We start from the raw sequence: 20,984 nt of genomic DNA, 5'->3' as shown, positions 1-20,984 counted from the left end.
TTTCCTAACTACTTCACATACATTGCTTTGCAGTTATATCATGTCCTCTAGTTCTTTGACTACATGAAAGGTTAAGGAAAGGCCAACCTTGCCTTCTTACACCATTTATTATTTTATACCTCACTCGTGTCCCCTTTTCTTTGTTTTGAAAGGCAATCCTAATTTTTTCAGCTTTGCAGTATGAGACAATCCTTCCCTGGGCATTGCTACAGCCTCTGTCATGACTCATGTCCATAATGTCCTTTTAAGATACACTAAGCAGGGGTGAGAACAATGTTGCAGGTAGACATTCACCAGCTATTTATAACGATATTATAATAGCCTAACTATGATCCTCTGTCCTGCTCTTTAAGTATGGCATCGATCCTTTATTTTCTCAACAAACTCACCCCAGTTAATCGAAGATTTCATTATGGACACTTCACCCATTTGTGATTTATTTTCCCAGCTTCGTATCAGATCAAGAAAAAAAACATCCTCTGGCCAGACATGAGGTTTCCGCCACAGGTTGGGCGGCAACTGCAACATGGCGCCTGGCCTCTCCCCACCACCCCTGGCAGGGGCTTCCTGCTCCCCCACAGCTGGGCACCCACCACACGGATCTGGGGCGGGTGGCACCGGGCAGGCTCGTCCCGGGGCTGTGGGAGGCCGGGCAAAGGCCAACCCTGCATCCCACTGGCCTGGCCTCAGGGCCGCCCTGGTAGGCCTCGCCTCACCCCACGGTGCCCGCTCAAGGCCTGGCGGGACCCGCTTCCCCGCTGGCACCAGCCAGGCCTTCGCCGCGCCGTTCCCCACAGCGCCTTTCATAAAAAATACCCCCTTCAAAAAACAATAAAAACATAAACCCGGTAAAAGTTAAAGACCAGCCCGCCCCGCCCCCCCACGCACACGGAGGGAACAAGGGCACCGCTGCCTCTTTAAGGGCGAGGTCCCGCCCCTCCCCGCCTTCCCAGGGGACGCCCCGCCCCCGCGCCTCCACCGGTGACATCACCCCTGCCTTTCGATTGGCTGCTCGCCCCGCCAGGCACGCGGCGCCCCGCCCCGCCCCCGCCCCCTCGCCCTGCCTCAGGCCCGTTAGCTTCCCCAGGTGCTCGCCGCCCATTGGCCAGCCTCGCTGGCGCTCACCCGCGCCTCTCCGTTCTGATTGGCTCATCGCCGAGGGAGGGCGGGTGGGGGGGCGGGCGCTTCCGCGGTTGCGAGGCGCCGGTCGGCGGTGGCCAGGCCGGGTGGCAGGCTCGGGGTGGGCGCGTTCTCGGCGGGCGGCGGCGGCTCCGCCGGGGACGGGCGGGGTCGGAGCGAGATGGAGCCGTGACCGGGTGAGTGCGGAGCTCCGAGCTCGGCCGGGAGCTGCCAGGGGTAAAGAAACGGGAGGAGGGGGGTTGGGGCGGGGAGGGGCGCGGGCCTCGCGCCGCCGCCCGGTCCTCTCCTCAGCGGCGGCCGTTGGTGCGGGGCGGGAGGCGGCAGCGCGTGCCCCTGACGCGCCCCCTTCCCGCCCCGCTCCGGTGTCCTACCCCCGCCGCGTACCCCCCACCGGCGGTGGCGGGGCCCGGCGCGGCTGGACAGCTCCGTTCCGCGGGGCCCCGGCCCGCACCGAGGGGCCTCCCCTCGCCGGGGCACGGCCGCTCCGTCCAGCCTCGGGCCGGCTTCGTTCCCCCCCCCCACCTCCTCAGCCCCCGCGCCTGTTTCCCCTCGGCCCTTGGGCTCGCTTTTGCCCTGCTCCGGCCTCTTCCCCGCTTTCTCCCCCTGAGAGGGGCTCGGCGCACCGTTTCCCCTCTCTTGTCCCGGGCCTCTCGCGTTTAGTAGGTCGGAGGTGGGTTCTGGTTTTTTTTGTTTGTTTTCAGTGCTCTCTTTCCGATTTTACAGGCCTGGTAGTGGTGACAGTGGTTTGCAAGGGTTTGTGCAGCAGCGATCTCCTGCCGTCCCCACCGCCCCATGCACACACGCCATTGTACTAAGCGGGGTTAATTTTCCCCACTGAAAAGACACTTATCCATGCTATGGCTAGATGCATATTTCAGGTAACATCCATGTGTCCCAGATGCCTGTCCACTGGGGACTAGATCTCCCTCTCTGTGACTGTAAAAACCTTGTGTTTAAGAGGACTGTAATTTCTTGTATCCCCCGATCAAGGATGAAAACTCTGACCATTTTCATTGTGTGTAAGTGAAAATACACTCCTGAGACCTTTATGATCTGTATTGTGTACCCTTATACTGCATCACGCAAACCGTGTGCTAACATGGTTCTGTGTGGTTCTCTTTTACGAGATGAACCTGGAGTGGGCTGAATAAGGGGTTTCAGGTTGGCTGCCGCTTATAGCACTTCCTTTCTTGTATCGTGTTTGTCCAGACAATATCAGGGCCTCTACCATGAAGCTGCATCTTAGTCTACCATCAATAGAAAATACATTTTGAAGGCATTAAAAATGTTTCTGTTTAGATCTGTAGCTCCTTTCTGGATCATGAAAACCAAAATGTGCTTTTTATTTCTTGGTAGGATTTGAAGACACAGCTCTGAATATTTGGAAAATATAAAATGTAGCTATTCTGGACTGAATGTGTCTATCCCAATATTTCCAGCACAGGCACTGAAACAATTCAGTATGCAATTCTGTCTTTATTTTAAATTTGCATTTGCCATCAGGGCTAGTTAACCATGGTGTAGCTGACTTACTGAAAGTGTGTTTTCTAACTGTGTGTTGGTTTTACTTTCAGGTAAATATACAAACAAACTTTCAGCACTGATTTCAAAGTATATCTTGCTGCTTGCACAAAACAATTCAGTAGGCTTTTATAAAGAAGCTCTTAAAATCCGTACTGTAGAAGTGCTAGAAGTATAATGCCTTCAGGTCTTCATAAGTATTGCCAAAAATACTTCAGTCATTCCTGAATATGAAATGAGAGGGACACCCATTTGTTCCCATTTGCTGCAGTGATTAAATGAGTGATCTAATAGTTGTGATTAAATAGAATCTAATAATAGATTTTAAAATAAGTGTATGATCTGAAGCTGACTGTGAACTCCTTTTCTGTTCTTGAGATTTGTGCTTTCTGCTGAAAGGAGAGACTCAGGGCTGAAAGCAAATGCCATAAGCTTTTCACAAGTAGACAAATTCGCCCTTCTTTATTACCAGATATTAACTTACTGAGCCCTTTTCAGTCCTTCCTCCCTTATAATTTAGATACCAAATGTGATTTCAGGAAAAGAATGAAATGTTGCTAGTTATAGCTTCTTGGGTATCTTATTGTTCTGTACAAAAGGTAAGTAGTGCTGTGTTTGCTGGCTCCAACAGTTGCAGAAGCAGCTTTAATTTCTATTTCATCAAGGCCATCCATTCTAATGTTATGTGGGAGAAGACCCTCAAATCTTCAGGCAACAAGCAGACCATGAAATAAAATGCAAAGAGAGGGAGTACAGAAGACATTTTGACATACAGCTAAGAAAATATGGGTGTTTTCCAAAAGCAGTCTTTTGAATATGAAATAATAGGAGACTCTTGGGTTTGGGGAGGAGTCCCTGATTTTGAGTGATTTTTATACCTCTGGTTCCTGCTGGCATGGTAAAGCAGCAGCATTTTTCATGGACCCTTTCATCCTTTAACCACCAGGTAAAATGTACATTCAGGCAATCAGAATATCCCTTAATTTAATAATAATAATAATAATAATAAAAAGCCCTACTGGATTGCCTTCACTGTTGAGCCATGATTACATTACTCTGTGGTATTTGGTGGGGGGAAAGGGCAGTTGTAGTAGATACAGAGGAGGATCAGAGCAAAAAGGGTTTGGATGGTAGAGCAGAAAGCAGATAAATTCTTAGGATGTGTCAAAACATTATCACAAGATTAATTGTTACACTCATTTGGAATGTGCTTTTTACCTCAAAAGCACAATTTACAGCAATTCCAAGAGTCTTCTGTCTTTACTTTCTATATTCAGCTGTCCTTCCTGTGTTGTAGATGGAGTGTTTCAATGTCGGTTTACTTACTGATAACTCAGTATTATGATTAAGGTCCCCTTTGAAGAGTACAGTTCGTTTCCTTCATGTAAAAAGAGGTAACAATTAGTAAATTTTATTATAGTTGCACAATGCTTTTCCTTTAAATATTTTTTTTTAATCAACTGTATCCTGGGGGTCAATGTCTTTTCCTGAGAAACTGTTGAAGAGGAAGCAGAAAAAGCAACTGTTCAGCAGTCTGAAACCGTCAAACACCTACTCTGGGAAAGCCAAATCTAATTATTTCCTGCTGGACACATTGCTGAACTGAGACTGAAAACAGAGGATGTGGTTACACAGACGTTTCTTGTAGTGTTGGGGCTGTCTTAAACAGCTCATATTCCCATCTGCCTTATTTTTTTTTTCGCCCCACCATGTGCTCTCACCTCAGTAGTGATGGTATGTCTGTGGGGCTGCATTTTGAGCCAGGTTAGAGACCTGATTTTTAATCTATGCAAATTCTATTCTCTGCCCCTCAGCCCCCAAATTAAAAGGAGGGGGAGGGCTGACGGCATGCATAGCTGGAGTGGAGGGGAGGGAGCGCAGAGGCGGATTAGTTAAGAGCTGCAGCTAAAGGGAACATTTTTGGAACCATGGTTTAAAACTGTTCCTATGATTCTTCTTTTATGTGTGTGCGTCAAATAGGCGAAATGGATGAGTTTGTGTGAGTTCAGAAACTCATTCCTTTGTCAAATACTCTGATCAGTCCTTCAGGGACATAATGCGTGTGGTTAATGTGTATATTTTACCTTACCTCCTTTGAGTGCTTTATGGAGTGCAAACACTGTTAAGTGGCTTCTTCAAGGGAAATGAATGGCATTGGGGTGAGAACAGTTTACATTACCAGGTTTAGGTATGCCATAGTGGTCAGTCAATGCCTGGAGATTTTTAAATGCAGGTTGTCCTTGTGGAGGGCAAATGGTGCATGCAGTTTACACAGGAATCTGCCATCGGTCTGGTACTGTGTTTTCAGACGGTAAGAAACAATGCTGGTAACGGTGGCTCACTTTCTTTGATCCTTTTCCATTTCTGATATGAGGCACTTACTTTCCAGATATCAATTTGAGAGTTTGTCACTGAGTAAGGTACTGTAATCGTTTAAATTAGATTGGTTTATATTTCAGAAATTGAAGTAATGAATATAGTTTATACAGCATTCCTTTCCCCTTCCCCCCCCCCCATTTTCTTGTGTGTGTACAGCATCATTATTCTTGTGTGAAGAAATATTTTGGATTTAGGCACACAGCCATATTGATAACATCTCTTAAGGAGGTGAAATTTAACACACAGTCACAAGTCTTTTTAAATCCTGAAAGCTAAAGGCTGAGCTTTTAATTGGGGATTTTCTTTTGCACCTTAACCTCATGCCATCCATCTGCTTTTGCTCTCCTGCCACAAACCAGCATGTCGACTACTTCTACTTATCCTTCTTAATTAACTTGTCCTCCCTATTTCAGCTTGTTTTGGCCCTGCTGATCCAGAAAAGCAGGGTTTTTGTGGAGCAGAGCAGAAGTGTGGTAGCTGCTGCTGCATGTACTAGGATGTTATTTGTTAACAGCTGATCATTGGGGGCTGCCTCTATGGAAGTTCCTAATTCACTGAAATAAACGTTTTCCCCTGGACATGGTCAGGAGCTGGTGCTGGTGTTGTCTCTGCTTGCCATGGGTGCATATTGAAGTGTGTATGTACCACAATGCAGTAGCCTCTGGCATAAAGCAATACAGAAAATTCTCTGTTTTGCCACCTTCCAGCAAGGCAAATAAATGCGCTGACTACATATCATCTTCAGGGTACCTTCATGTTATGGTAACAGGAGACTGAAATGATACATCTAGTTTTGTGAAATTAATTTTGTTTCGGGACAGGAGTCTACATCACAGATTCTTTCAACCTCAAATTAATGCTTCCTGTAATACATGGCAATCATGACAAGTACTAGCCACACTAGGGAGGGGGTGTGTACGTACTGTGGTTCCTTGAGTTCTACCCTTTCTGTGGTTTAGTAGAGACACTGAGGATATGTCTTCACTGCACAATTGATCCATACGGTTGACACCCTATTTAGGCTTACTCAAATGAGATCATCCTTTACACACAGCCATACCATGTTATGATGAACTCATTCTTGCTGCATCTGTTTATATGTGTGAAGGTACGGCTCTGAGCAGAGATGAGACAGGATTTACTTTCTGTCAATTACAGGGAAACTTTTCTTCCTTCAGGAAGGAACTTTCAGAAAAGCATTGAAAGACTCTACTTGGATTATTTATTTATTTATTTATTTTAAAAATTATTATTTTTGCCCTCTTTTCTGATTTTTGTAGCAATATAAGAAGTTTCCCAGCAGAATGTGATTACACTCTGCATGGTAACTTAATTTCTGTTCCATTGTGTAACATGGACCCAAACCTGGGTGAGAGGTTTCTCTGAGTGATTGGTGGGGCTGAGTTAATGTTAGGCCTAATATAACTGTGTCTCTAATTTTGCTCCCACATGTCTTGTCAGGCATGTTTTACAGCAACAGATCGCCCGGAGTCTGAATCTTTTCAAAGCATCTGAAAGGTAGTATGGCTGTTAGGAAGATGGGATATGAATTCTGCATTGCCATGTTCATAACAGGCTTGCGAATCATGTCGGTGAGTTTCTGTGTTGTTCAGACGTGCTCAAACTCCAAGTCACCAGTGAAGGCAATAAGCCATTGTAATCACTGGAATAGCAGCCATTTGGCTTGAACGTGTAAACACTGACATATAAACATTTCCATTGGATGGAGAAGTTTATCAGCAAGATGAGACTTCTGCATTTCTTAGAGATGACACTATTTTTTCTTCAGAAAATCTAGGACAGTACAGTTTTGCCTGCATTGACTGTATAGTGAGAGGGAAAAGGAGAGTTGGAGGAATGTTTTGATTGTGCTATAAGCAAAGAATAACAAAAGCAGTTCAACTGTGGAATTTTGCCAGAAAATGTTTCAGTTATCAGATTAATCTTTGCTCACTCGCTGCAATATAGAAGGAGCAGTAAAGAGCTTGTCTTTCATTACAGTTGTAAGGCTGTTCTGCTAAATTTTTCTGAAGTCTGACTTGTTATTTTGAAGATGGGGTGTGTCAGTGTTTTATGTTGTTCCATCTTCAATCAGGATTGAAATTCCATGGGGTGACTGAATAAGGATAATGATAGAAATACACTATACCTGCAGCATCTCTTAGCTTAATGGCACACATATTAGAAAAAAAGTGGATGACTGTCCATGCCCATTGCAAGCCAGTTTATCTCTTACTTGGGGTTCAGACGACTAAGCAGTACATCGCAGGATGCAATACTTTAACCACCTGCTAAGACTGAGAAGGAACTTCCTTGACAAATAGGACTGAAAGTTTTAAAGTTGACCTTCTGTTGGCCAGACCATCTGGAATAAAACTTTAGTTCTTAGTAGAGAAAGGAAGATAAATATATGTTGTCCTGGAGGATGAGTTATGTGTAGGAGAACAAGGATCTCTGGACACCTGAGAAGGCTAGTGGAAGTGCTGGAAACTCAGAAAAGGTAAATAAACTGAGGCAATGAAGTTATTGAAATAATTTGTCCCATTTTCTGAGTGTGTGTTTGCATGTACACATACACAGACGTGTTCTTTTCTGAAGGATAATGCTAAGTTTTTGCAAAGATGCCAAAAATCACTGAGTGTATATGTGTATTTATATATATATATATATGTATACACATATATTTAATCTTCATGCGTACCTTAAGAGGAGAGACTTCAAGGTCTTCTGTATTGTGTCAGGTGAGATGTCAGTCCAGCCTGGTGTCTTGTGTTGGTGAGTTGCTGGTGATGAGTGCCTTGGAAGGGATATAGAACTGGGGGTGTACAGAGAGATTCTTCCCACTTTTGCCTCATGCTGCCAGCTGATTAGGAATGGCTTGGTATATTCTTCAGACCCGGAATATTCAGCAGTCTCAAGTTTTCCAGAGAAAAACATGCTGAAGAAAATACAAAGATTTTCTGACTGGTTATGGGGTCCCACTTCTGTAAAGGACTAGGAGATGCCCCATGCCAGGTGGTAGGACAGGCACAACAAGAAAAGGCTCAGTATTGGAGCTGCCTTGACTCACATGAGATTCAGGAGAACATGGATCTTAAATGCTGGAAATGAAATGCAGCAGAATGATGATTGTCCAGCTTTATCAGTGCTGTTTCAATCTTAAATTGGAAGAGAATATCCAGTGAACTAAGATTATTGGAAGTTAGGGATTAGCCAGCAGAAATCTTCAAATGAAACGCACCTCTGACTTCTCCACACTTTCATATGTGAAAAGCAGTTTCAGGGGTACCTGTGTCTCCGGGAAAAAAAACAACAACCAAACCCCAAATAAAAAATATCCCACTCGAAACCAAATGATGCCAAACACTTGCACCATAATAAAGATTTAATATATGGATACATTTCAGTCACTTATAATTTGTGACTTAAACAACACCATCACAAGCAAGCATTCTGTACCTAAATTTTGATGTTACATACTTAATGCTGTCAGAAGAATGTTTCAGCAAAATTATTTTATCAGATTATATACTAAGGAACTTTGTTCATCATATTGGAATACTGAACTTCTAACGGTGGTTAATTGTTTTCTATCTTTGTGGAAGACTTTCCTTGACTTCTTGAGGGCTTTTTCTTGCCTTTTAAGAAATCTAGGATCCACAATTCTGTAAAAACTACATTGTAAGTATATACTTGGTTTTGTAGCCTTGTGTCGTTATCATATTTTAATTACAGTTCTATCAGTTTGGCTGCTTTATTAAAGAAAAAATAATTACTTGTTATGGGTTCTCACATTAAATTAATTGTTTAAGTGGTTGTAAGTAATTCTAAATATTGACTTAATGACAAATATTGTAAGAGGTGGCAGAATGACTTCTTGATTCTGTGGTAGAGCCACGGTTAATGTGCGCTGACACATTTTATTCAAAGGAAAATTGAAACATTCTCTGAAAGGGTTCGTAAGGGAAGCTTCTAAAGTAGTAGTGTCCTTACTTATTTTTATTTGTATCAGTATTGTAAATCCCTTCTGCTGCAAATTGGTAATTGGAGGAGAGTTGACCAAGTAGATGTGAAATTCATTACCTGTATCTGCTTCTAAGCAGCTTCCTTTTATTTGTTGGGCATCAGGGAACTCTTTCAAATTTTGCGATAACCACGCTGATTATCTAAGCGTCTAGCTGTGGTCATTCTTTCTTCTGAAAAGACTAATCAGTCGAACTGGTTTTATTCCTTCTGATGTTAAAGTAGTGGACAGATTCCTTTTTTTTTTTTTTTTTCCGCTTTCCACTCCAGCTATGTTAATGCTTGTGTCCTAAGTCCGTCCGGTCTGAAGTTTGTATTTGGGGAGGTGCCTGGGTTTCTTTTATTTTCTCTTATTGACAGAATATCATGGCATATCAATTGCAGTTCTCTGTTTCTGTCGTCTGGTAAGCCTGAAAGTCTGAAAAGCTCAGAGGAGGAAATGGAATGGAAACTTTGTGTTAAAAACTTCATATGATGATTTGTAATTTTTTTTTAAAGTGGCTGAGGAGGCAGGAGTAAAAGTATGGCAACTACAAATCAGTTTCCGACCCTTTTTATTGCTGCTTGAGACAGTGGTCTTCCAGACCCTCTGAAGTAATTATTTTCTAGTCAAGTACTGCTGTGCACACTTGTTAAAACTGTATTGCCAGAGAAAAGCGGTGTGTTTCTTCAGTACATTTATGAGTTTTTAAGGTGTACAGGATGGTTTCTTCCCATGCCTTTCTTCCCCCGTTGTGATTCACATTGCAGTCTTGACAAATCTCTGAAATGTACTTTTTTACCTTTCATTGTTTTTCTTTGGGTGGATAACATGGTGTAATGAACTAGTCATAACAGTCTCCAACTTCTATTATCCAACATTTACGAATGACTTCAGTACAAGGACGGGAAGATTGAGTGTGTCATTTGGTGAATATTCTGGCTTAGTAAATCTCAAACAATGCATTCTTCAGAACTGACAAACCGATAGTCCTAAAGTAAAAATTCTGCTCTGCAAGTAGCATGGGTATGTGTACACAAGTGTGGCAGTCTTTATAGTATTTCAGTCTAACTTCTGTTGTGTATGCCAAATGACTTAAAGATTATATGAAAACAGAATCCTAGATAAAGGACTTTGCTCCTTACTCTTAAAGGAGAAAATGGTCTGAAGTTGTTTGGGTTTTTTTTTTTGTTTTTGGTTTTTTTTAAGATCTCTGAGTATTTGTGTCCTGTTTTCCATTTCAGTGACAGGGAGAGAGCTGCTAGCATGGAAGTGAGCTGGGTTTGTCCGTGGGAACTGTGAATAAGGTATGTATTGTGTTCTCTTTAGTGTGTCTTTAGTTTGGACCTTTTATGCTTATGTGCTGAATTGAAAATTGCTTGTGGTCACTTAACATGAGGGATTGTAGTGTGTTAGAGATGGAATATTTTGAATTTGTACTAGCATCAGGTGTGACAGCCGTCCAGTAGGTACTTTATGGTGTAAGAGTGTAAATGGTACACTTGTGCCCTTTTCACTGCAGCCTAGCAATTAGTCAGAGTTACCACAAGTTAGCTGGTACTGTGTTGCAAACTTGTTTCAATATTACTGATACTTGGCTCCTAGAATGATTTATTCAAGTACATAAAGTCAGACAATCTATACAGTAAAATTGTAATGTCTGCAAAACTGCAACTGAGATTACCATGATACAGTAGCACTTAAAAGAGAGGATGATACGTTCAGACATTATCTGCAGTCCCAGGCTGAGTCTTATAGTAAAGAATAGAAAAAGTTTTAATTTATTCTAGCACCAGAACAAAAGTCTTCGTAGAACATCCTTCTAGATGTTCTTCATGTGCTAGCTCTTAGTATTGTTGCTTCAAAGAAAGAAGTAGTGAAAGTTGAATTTGATATCCTTTGAATTGGCAAAGAACAGCAGCATTACCAATTCCCCCACCCCCCCACCATGTTCTTTACCCGCAGTCATTAGATTTACATGTTAGGGAGCATCTCTTGAGTACTTACTACTTCTTTTCAATAAATTGGCTAGCTTAGACAAGACAGTAGTATAGATATATGCTTCTCTATGAATCACTGAAGAAAATTCTTACCTGTTTTTCAATAGTGGGGAGACCCAAGGGTGGAAAGTCAGCTCTCATAGGGGAAAAACGGAAGAGAAGGTCTGGTAACTCTGTCTCGATTGCTGGACATTCCACTTAAGTTAATGTCATCCTGGGTAGCTGCATTAGGAGATGCTAATAAATTCAAAGAAATTTGGATTCCACATCCAGTGTCCATTGATGGGGAGGAGAGGCAAAGTCAATTAAGATTGGTTTAATTTCTGTAAATAGTTTCATACTGTCATGACTAAAGAATCTGACTGGGGTCAGAAAACTTCTTGCAAACTCTGTTTCAGGCTTTGGCTTCACACTGTACCTAATGTGACGTAACTGAAAGCTGTCGCTTTTCAGTGGGCCCTGCACCTCTGTTGTTTGTTTTTTTGGTTTTTTTTTTTTTTTTTGGATAAGATCTAGTGAACCTGTGGTTGCAGGGTTCAGATTGCTAGCACAATGGGAGAACAAGCATGTTTCAAGGTGTAGCTTTCCATCAGAACAGCAAGGTGAATTGACTTGCTCTGTGGCTGCAGGGCCACTAGATTTGCAGGAGAGAAGATGAGAACTTCAAATGGAGGTGAGGTGTTACAATATGGACCTATGCTCTCGGTCACAGCCCATAATCAGACTGAAATAAATAAAATGTAACACTGCTTCCTCAAACACACAAGAGTAAGTTGCCAAAACCCCTTGCCATAAACTCCTTAAGATTCTTAAGTTTTGCAGTTTTGCCTGCTGCTTTGCGCTGACACGAATGCTTGTGCTGGGAACTGAACTGACTAAAATCTAACTCCTTTGCCTTTGTTTTATTTCCTTTATTTCCTTTTTCAAATTTATTTCCTTTTATTTTTGTCTAGATTGGTTACCTGAGCTATCTTTCCTTCCTTGCCCAAGTCACCACTTTGTTATGCCCAAAGGTCATCAAATCTTCTGCATTGGAAAACGTATTGTTTCTTGTGAGATCTCATTTCCACTTCCTTCTTATCCAATTAATTTCTTGTCCCAATCTGCTGAAAATCCACATTCAACACGAGTTCCTTCATACTTGCTCAGCCCCTCAGTTTTCCTGCCATGAATTTCCAAGTCAAAGCTCACATCTGGCTGCAGATCGTCAGCATTCCCTTTTCTAGTTTGCTGCAGCCTCCCTGCATCCATTGGTTGTCGGCATGCGTTGCCACATGCCTTTGCTGCTGGCTGGATCCGTTGCTTCATCTGCTTGCCCCTGTGGGGCAGGGAGGAATGCTTTGCCTCTGCCATGAAGGAAATTTTAAAAAATGCATCAGGCAGCAATTGCAAGGAAGTCAGTCAGAAGGTGGTGGAAAACAGGCAGTCCTCTTCTAAACACACTGTAGTTCATCATGCATTTCTTTGGCACCAGTGCAGGCTTAAACAGCTTGCTCCGTTTCACGGCTCCCTCTGTTTTGCTGGCATAGCTGTTTTTGCAGCCATGGTGAGCCACTCTGGGGAACAGATCCTCCTGGAAAGAAGTGTTTTTTTCTAGATTATTTTTCATCTGGTCCAGTACATGTTGTCTCTGTAAGATTTATGCTAGTTTCACAATGAGGAAGGTATGAGAGTGGGAATGTGTAGCAGACTGCTTAAGTTGGCACTGCTACTAGATGTTTAAGTGTGCTCTTTGACATTACAGTTAAGTTGATGTTTCCATGAGCTGCTGTTGCAAAGGCTGGTCAAACCTCTGTGCAGCTGTGCACTTCTGCTTTGCATCAGAGCTAGTGATTGTGCAGCCACAGGGCACGTCCAGCTAGCTGGCTGATCCTGTATAAAATGGTTTCTAATCTTTTGCAGAGTTAATCGTCTGCTGGTTCAGCTGACCTGAGCCACCCCGTGGGTACACACTCATTAGATCAGACAAAAGGGAAGCAGCAGGAACCAATAGCGTGGTAGCAGAAGGCTGGATTCCTCTTTTAATTGTGATGTTGAGCTATATTATGACCGGGGCCTAAAATATACAAGTGTACCCATTGACACGAGACCTGAGTATCACATCTTTTTTAGCTCTTTTTTTGTTCTTTGAACTTCAGTAGAAATTGTTATTTCTTCAGTAGCTATTATCTTTAGTCTCACAAACTAGGTGATTAATTCAACACACTGAGATATGATATGATAGAATTTTGTCTATAAACTGCTTTACCAGTCAACATCCTCTGCAATGAGAAGAAAGTCTTCCTCATTCATGCTCTGAGCTTAAATAATAACTCCAGAAATTGGTGGAGAGTTCATTCTTTTTGAGCAAGGATTGTTTATTATAAATATCATTGTGATTCTCAAAACTAGTTTTGGTATTATCAGTTCTTCTGTGTACCCAGAGTTCCATGAGCTTCAAAGACACAAAGTTCCTCCAAATACATATTGACTCATGAAAAGTATTTCTTAAAAACATCTGGAATGCCAAACTACATTTCTCAGCCTGATATTTGTGGTTTTAAAAAATGAATGTTTGATGATGATTTTTTTCAAGATCTCTTAAAGACTTTCTATCACTGCTGGACTGAGTGAAACAAATGCTATTGTCTTATGAAGGAAATACTTAAGGCTTGAGAAAAATGGTTCTTGTTGAATGGTTGTTAGAATCATGTGTGAGGCTGTTTTTGTCTACAGCAGAAATGATGCAGTTGATTGCTTTGCACTAGATATGTTCTTTGCATCTTTTCCCCCCTCAAGTTCTAACATAACTCTACAGCTGCTCATGCCTTTTGTCTGATAACATTTCTTGCCATTTTCTTGCTGGCCCAAGCATGTTTTTTGGCTCTTGTACTGATAGATTTGCTGGAGGCGGTAGTGGAGAGACTTCTGGTGATGATTCACGTGTCCTCTCTTACTGTAATGTTACTGGCACAGTATACATACAGATTCAGATTCTTTAGCTCAGAGAGAAAGTTGTGTTCATCCGTGTTCTACCAGCATTTTTGTTCACATGTGTTGCAATCTTTGCATTTTTAATAGGGGCTTTGTAGAGTAGTGGCTTGTGATCATGGTAAAATGGACAGTAACACCTTCAAGTCACTGGTTCTAATCCAGAAGAAATTTGGTTACTTTTTGACTGCTTTTGACTTTTTTTTTCCCCCCAATGACTATGAAAGTGAAGGAAGTTGATGACTGGTTCATTCTGAAGAAGACAAATGCATGTGCAATATGTGTATTAAAATAAAATTCCATAATCTAAGAAGGTCTCTCTTTAGTGGTCTGCATAGTTTGGTTTCCTAACTTTAGGTGATTCCTCAAGAACAAGCTATTACTTTGTCAGGGTACAGTCTTTGTGATGCTCACATTGTTGCTTACTGTATTGTATATACTTTATCGATAGTGTCATCAGTTTAACTCTCAATTAACTGGAGAAGTAATTCTGCCAACAGTTGTGTGCCTGGGTTGAGCTGACTGACAAGAAACAAAATTTTTTTTTAATATGACCTTGGAGATCTTCCTGTTAGTGACTTTTCTTTGATATCTAAAGATAAAAGCAATATCTCTCTGATCATTACAGCTTCTCAAGCGAATGTGATGCTTTGGTTCCCATCTGCTGCAAACTTCACTTCTCCTGGGTTATTTTTTTGATTTGTGATGACCTGGGGTGTATAGTTGCCTTTGGGCATGCCATGGCGTTCTCCTCTTCTCGCACATGTCAAAGATTTGTCCACTTAAAGCCACTTTGCCCCAGCCTTCTCTTGGCTGGCTCATCTCAGCTGGCATAATCGTTTAACAGAAGGCTGCTCTTAAGTTTAAAATAAAAAAACCTGTCTTCTCAAAATAGCCCAGCTGCACACACATGCTGTTGCTGTTAGGTGCTGGGGGTTGCTTAGCAATTCTTAAATTGGTAGGAAATTGCTATTACCCTGGCAACTCAGCCCCAAAATGCAAACAAGGGAAAGCTGTTTATAGAGGTGTCCTTGCTTGCTTTGGGAATTGTGCGCTTTTTTTTTCCCCCCTGTGCTTCTCTGATTTTTACTTACTTACTTAGTTTTAAATTCCTTTTGTTTCATATGTTTTACTCTGGTTATTGAGGTTTCACATTAGGGAAGGTGATACTGTTCTTTGGTTCATTTAAATACTGACTGTCAAGAGCTGGATTATGCCATGAGTATGTGAACGTTGCCAAAATCAAGAGAAGTCTAATGGATGAAGACCTAGTCCATGTATCCATGTTCAACATGAATGTTGGATAGATTAAACTATGTAACAACACCTTAAGGAGACACTGCTACCAAAAGTAGCTATCCTGATTTCTTTTTTATTTTCTTGTGCCTCATTCTCCCTCCTGCTAGCCCAAGTTTTTGTGTGGCTGGGTGGCAAGCCAGATGAGGAACTGATGCAGATTAAAACTAGTAGTTTATGTGAGTGTGGCAAGGTCAGATTTAACACAGGTCAGTTCCTTGATCTGGTTCAGCCTGTGCTGGCCCACAAGGAGGTGAGGAATGAGCAGGCTGGACCGTTCCTTTTGTTGGCAATGCCAGTTTAGTGTCTAACCAGAGGATGTGGTCTTATGATACAGCTAAGTTGATCTAAGCTATCTCTTGCCAAAAGGGGCGGTCTTGGAGGCATGCCTTTGTTGCTTCCTTGTGCCAACAGTGGTGCTTGTCTGGCCTTATGATGGGATGATTAATGGAGCTAAAATGGCAGGAAACTAATCCTAATCCCTTCTCCCCCTCCCAATTTTCTTTTCATTTAGTTCCATGAACTAGTTTACTGGGGGTCAAACAGGTTTTAGTATGGCAAGTGTCTATTTTGTTTCCCTTTCACCTCTCAGGCTTTGAGCCATCCTTCAGTGATTCTGGACGAGCAGCTTTACGAGAAGTTTCTATAAGTAATTTTGTCATATGGTAAATGCAAAGTAGAATACTTTTTTCACCAAGGAGTAAGCTAATCAGGTTTACTGTGATAATGGTGTTGGGGTGGCAAGAGGTTGCGCCTAAAAAGCTACCATGTAGGAGTTGCAGAGCAATTTAGTCTTTGTAGTTTGCAGGTTTGCCTAAGATCATATTTTTCCAAAAATTCTTATTGGCTATGGTTCTTAATCTTATCAGTTGTACAAAATTGATTCTGCCATGTTTGTCTAACTGAAATTGAAATTTCTTAGATGCCTCCGGAAGTCAGAAAGGGATAAGGATTATTTACGTATCTGGGAGTAGTGTGTAATGTTTCTTTTGAGCAGCTCCTAGTGCTGTGGTCCATGCTTGTATTGTTGAGGCAGTGGTTTTGTGCTTTATAGCAATGAAATCTGAGCATTCCTGGCTCCTGAGAGCTCACTGTTGCCCCTGGATTGTGGTGACACAGCTGTGTGTGTAGTTGGCAGTGGACTAGGTTAGGGAACTGATTTTGCTGAATACCCAGAAATAATGGCTGGTTTTCAGCTAAATTGATTCCCCAGTTGGAGAAGGGGCAGTCTGGGGACAGAAATGAGCAGCTGGATAGTGGAGGATTTGAGGGTTGCTTAAGATGGTGTTGCTGCTGTAGAACATCTGTGGGATCACAGGCACTCATGTCCCAGCAGCAGCTGGCCCAAAAGTAGAAAAATGCCATGATAGAAAACTCTTGTCTGGTTAGATAACAGATACAAATCTTTGAGGGCACTCACCCTGAAACCCTTGTTGAGGATAAGAAATACTTGTTCTTAAGACTGTCCATCAGCTTCTGGATGACTCACTTAAAGATCATGGTATGTCACATTTCTTTATGGGAAAGTTTCTAGTTTGTTCAGAAATAACAGGAAAACAAACATTTTAAGATTTTAATTAGGTTCTAAATATTAATGTGCGTAACTAACTGATTGATCATTCTACAATGACAGTTATAGAGTGGTATAACTGTCTGGGAAGTCTAAAAACAGCCTTACTATTGGTTACAGAACAGGATTCCATGCCTTTCATAGGACTTCCAAATAATGCAGCATGGATGATTATAAGTCCTCAAAGCATCTTCCAAATCCCTCTATGTCCTCATCAGACTTTTAATTGGAAACAATAAAATAAAACTCACCCAATTGTAGCTTTTACTGTAGTCTTGTGGACCGGATGCTTTTTTTTTTTTTTTTTTTAAGTGGGCATATGTTACATGCTGAGACTTGCCATTGCTCTGAAAAAAGTTATTTTTCCCTCAGTTAGTGGCTAGATGTTTGGATGTACTAATGGTGTAAGCAGGTTCTCTGCCCTGTGCTGTGCTGGCACAAGTGTTGGTGCGGCTGCCCAGCAAACTGCACCAGGGTCTTGATTTAGCTGGAGTGTGAACCACAAGACTAGTTTTTACAACTGGGTGAGTTTTCTCATTGGTTTATCATGTGTCACTGCAGATTCTTGTGCTGGCCTGAAATGGAGGCCTGTATGGATGTGGAGGAAGGAGAAGGCGGGATTGGCTAATGCGTTTAATGGTTCATCCCAGTTTAGTTTCATTTGGGCTGCAATCCTACTTGGAATAATAGAATTGTTGTCCAGGCTGTTTGAGATGCGCAGAGTCAGGCTGTGATTTTTTGCATTTTGTAGCAGTGTTCCCCTGACCTGATTCATGTGTGGTTTTTATGGAGGAATCGATCCAGCTGAAAATAACCGAGGAAAAATTGCATTTCAGCTGAATCAGCTTTCTGATATGGTTTGCAGTGTGGCTATACAAGCAGCATGGCTGGCACAATGCAGGACATAGTGGCAGGGCAAGAATGAATGTCAAGGCAAGGTTTGTGTAAGCTGCGTTACCTTTGATGTGGCAGAAAACACTGAATGACAAGCCAACTAGGATTAAGAAGACACCTGCCTTCGGCGTCGTCTTCTGTGTGAGTTAGGAGACTTGGAGATCCAGATACAACTCTAGTGATAATCCAGCCCCTGTGCTGAAGTTCCATTGGACAATTTACTGGAGAAACTCTGGTTTATAATCCCAGTACCAATTAACAGCGCTTGGTATGGTATTGCTCAGGGTTACATCGCAAACTGGTGTGCAAGCACGAATGTCCTGCTCCGCTGTACGTTGTGGCTGGCCAGGGTAAACTGCTTTTACTGTAGCTTGCTACTGTGCTTTTACATAAAGGATATAATTTCAGTGGACTGGTGTTTGAAATGTGATTTCAAGTTACAAACTCCTGTTTAAAAGAAAATCCAACACGTCAGAATTTCCTAAGTATATTTGCTGTTTTCTTAGTTGAAGCAGATCTGACTTTTTGAGACACATCAAGTGGTTTTTTTTCCCCTTGTGGGAGGAGAAAGGGACTCTTTTTCTTTTCTATGATGGATTGAGAGGGGAAGGTTAAGTCGTCTTCCATGCCAGATCCTTGCTGGGTGGGTGTTAGATATGTCTGTCAGCTGTTTGTGGATTCAGACCTGGCTGCACTTGTCTTCCCGCACGGTCTGACCTAACCATCACGTGGTACTAGGCAAAGTGTAATGTCTCCAGTACACCTCCTTCAATAAAGCAAATTGACTTTGTCTCCTCTAAGACGGTGGCAGCAGTCCTTACCAGCAGCCTCCTCACTGAGCAGTTTACTCTTCATTTTAGCCCCTTTCCACAGGCCTCCCATTGCTACAGGGACAGGGCCTGAGGCCAATTATATTGGTCATGATTTAACTCTTTCCAGTTTTTGCAAGGATTATTACAGTGTTATTCTAAGTCTGTGGTTTAAGGGTGTGTGTTTCCAGGCTTTCTGAATACATGGTAAAGAGAAGAAGGGCACAATCCCAATTTTTTCTCTTTGCAGTTTACCATTACGATTTGCTCTCAAATGGATATGAGCGATGTTTTCTTTGGACAGGAAATATATTAAGGAGGGGACAGGCACTTTCTAGCCAAATTGTAACTGAAGCAAAAGCAAGTACTTCATATGGCAGTGAGGTTTGGCTCAGTCTCATTTGTTTTGTTATAACAAGCACCAGCTTCGGTTGGTGGTTTTTGTTGCTTTCTTTTTTTTTTCCCTCCACCCCTCTTTTCCTTGCTTCTTTTCGGATCATGACACAGGGTCCTGGGAACGAATGTATAACAGCAAGGACGAAATAGCGTGTATTCATAACCAGTATTTCTTACTGTTGCCTTGAATATACCCTGAATAAATTTTTGAAACAAATATACTATCACGTAATAACTTTGTTCTGGGTATTGCAGAGCAAACATTACTAATCGACTGAAATACAAAACTGAAATGGGAGTGGGGAAAATGTCTATTTGAGCTACTTTATCAGCTATTAATGTGTTGAATGTCACAGTCAGTCAGGTTAATTATGACTGTTAAGTGGGAAATACTCAATAAAAGATTGTATTGTTAAAAACACTGCTCCAAGTACACTTTCTGACTGATTTCTAGAGGGTCATCCTGATGGTTTTTACTTTTTGCAGCTTTCTTTACCTGCATCTTTTTGAAGCTGAATGTTAGCCTCTGGAAATACCTTTTGCTTGATACGTTACTTCAGTGCAGCAGAGTTATGTAGTGGTAGTTTTCTGAGTTTAGACTGGTTGAAACAGCAGCATACTAAGAAGCAGCAGACTTCCTTCTTCATTAATCAAAAGCAAATACGATTGCCCTTGTATAATGTCCGTTACTGTTTAAATGTTGACACAGTAACCATTTCACTGGAGACTTCCAGCTGGTTTGTTTCTGTTTAAATTACTGAACGTAAAAGAATTTTAATTTTAACGTAGTGGTGGCTTTTAAATACTTATTTAAAGAATTATGGGAATATCATGAAATGTTTTAAAACTGCTTTTTTCATTAAGGCCCTTTATATATTGCACATTTCAGTTACTGTGGCTGAGGTTTTAGACATAAAAGCTTTTTTGTTTACTTTATGTGGAATATTTTTCTTGCATTCATTTTCACTGACTGTGAGTGGGGAAGAGAGAAGGGGCAAGAGACTTATTTTTTTTAAATGCAAATGATTTTATTTGAAAATCCTTATTTGTGGTACTCAGCTGTCCTTCCAGGTTTATTATGAAGGATTACTTTACCAATTGACAGTTGTCCTTTTAAAACACCATTGTTGGTATAAAAGGGGAGTAATCATGAGTTCAGCAAATTTCTAGATAGTCTGACTTCACTGGAACCACTTAATCTGTATCTTCTCAAGATTGGGTTCCTAAAGTACCAAAAGTTGAGAATGTTCTCATACTTTTTAAGAAAATGATAATAATCTTAGTTTCGTTTGTAGTTTCTGTGGTGATGGTGTTGGAAGTTTATGCAAGTTTGTAAACTGATGAGTTTAGCAAGTTTCAATTACTAGTTGGATTTGAATTCATGATGATAACACAAACACTGTACTAAAGAACGTTTCTCTAGAACATGGAGATGCCATGATGAACTGGGCATATGGGTTAGGACTTTCATGTGAGATTTCCTTTTTTCTTTTTTTGGTTTGTCTTTCAGGTTGCCATCACGAAAGCCAAAGTGGATTTCTCCGGTGTGGTGTGCCTGCCCCCTTCCGTCATTGCTGGAAATGGGCTGGACGGAGGAGGGGCTGGCGAAAATGATGATGAGCCGGTGCTGGTGTCACTTTCAGCGGCCCCCAGCCCTCAGAGCGAAGCTGTTGCCAATGAGCTGCAGGAGCTCTCCTTGCAGCCCGAGCTGACCCTCAGCCTCCATCATGGCCGAAACCCCAACCTTCCTCCTCTCAGTGAAAGGAAGAATGGTAAGTGGTACAGTGCACTCATGGCTCATGTAGTATGTCCTCACCAAGGAAGTACTGTGGTGTTGTCATGGTATGTGTTCTGATGACAGGGCTGCTTCTTATGACTTCTTACAATTAATAATCTAGAGTTGACAAAACTGATTTACATTGGTTGATGGGAAGGATTGATGTTACTGCTGCGGAAGTTCCAGAGAGCTCCAGTGATAAATGCTTTAGATTATTGTTTTAGGTGAA

The 20,984-nt window shown here is 41.9% G+C and overlaps 1 long non-coding RNA gene across 1 annotated transcript; it reads left to right on the top strand.

Annotated features, from left to right (window-relative positions):
• The first annotated feature begins 1,194 nt into the window (after positions 1-1,194).
• On the top strand, positions 1,195-20,626 carry LOC134509867 (uncharacterized). Its single transcript, XR_010069439.1, has 3 exons — positions 1,195-1,316; positions 10,288-10,350; positions 20,489-20,626. It is a non-coding gene; the product is annotated as an uncharacterized LOC134509867 (long non-coding RNA).
• The last annotated feature ends 358 nt before the right edge of the window (positions 20,627-20,984 follow it).

This window comes from Chroicocephalus ridibundus, chromosome 1 (genome assembly GCF_963924245.1).
Source record: "Chroicocephalus ridibundus chromosome 1, bChrRid1.1, whole genome shotgun sequence".
In the NCBI taxonomy this organism is placed as follows: Eukaryota; Metazoa; Chordata; class Aves; order Charadriiformes; family Laridae; genus Chroicocephalus; species Chroicocephalus ridibundus.
This window is presented reverse-complemented; position numbering and strand designations above follow the sequence as displayed.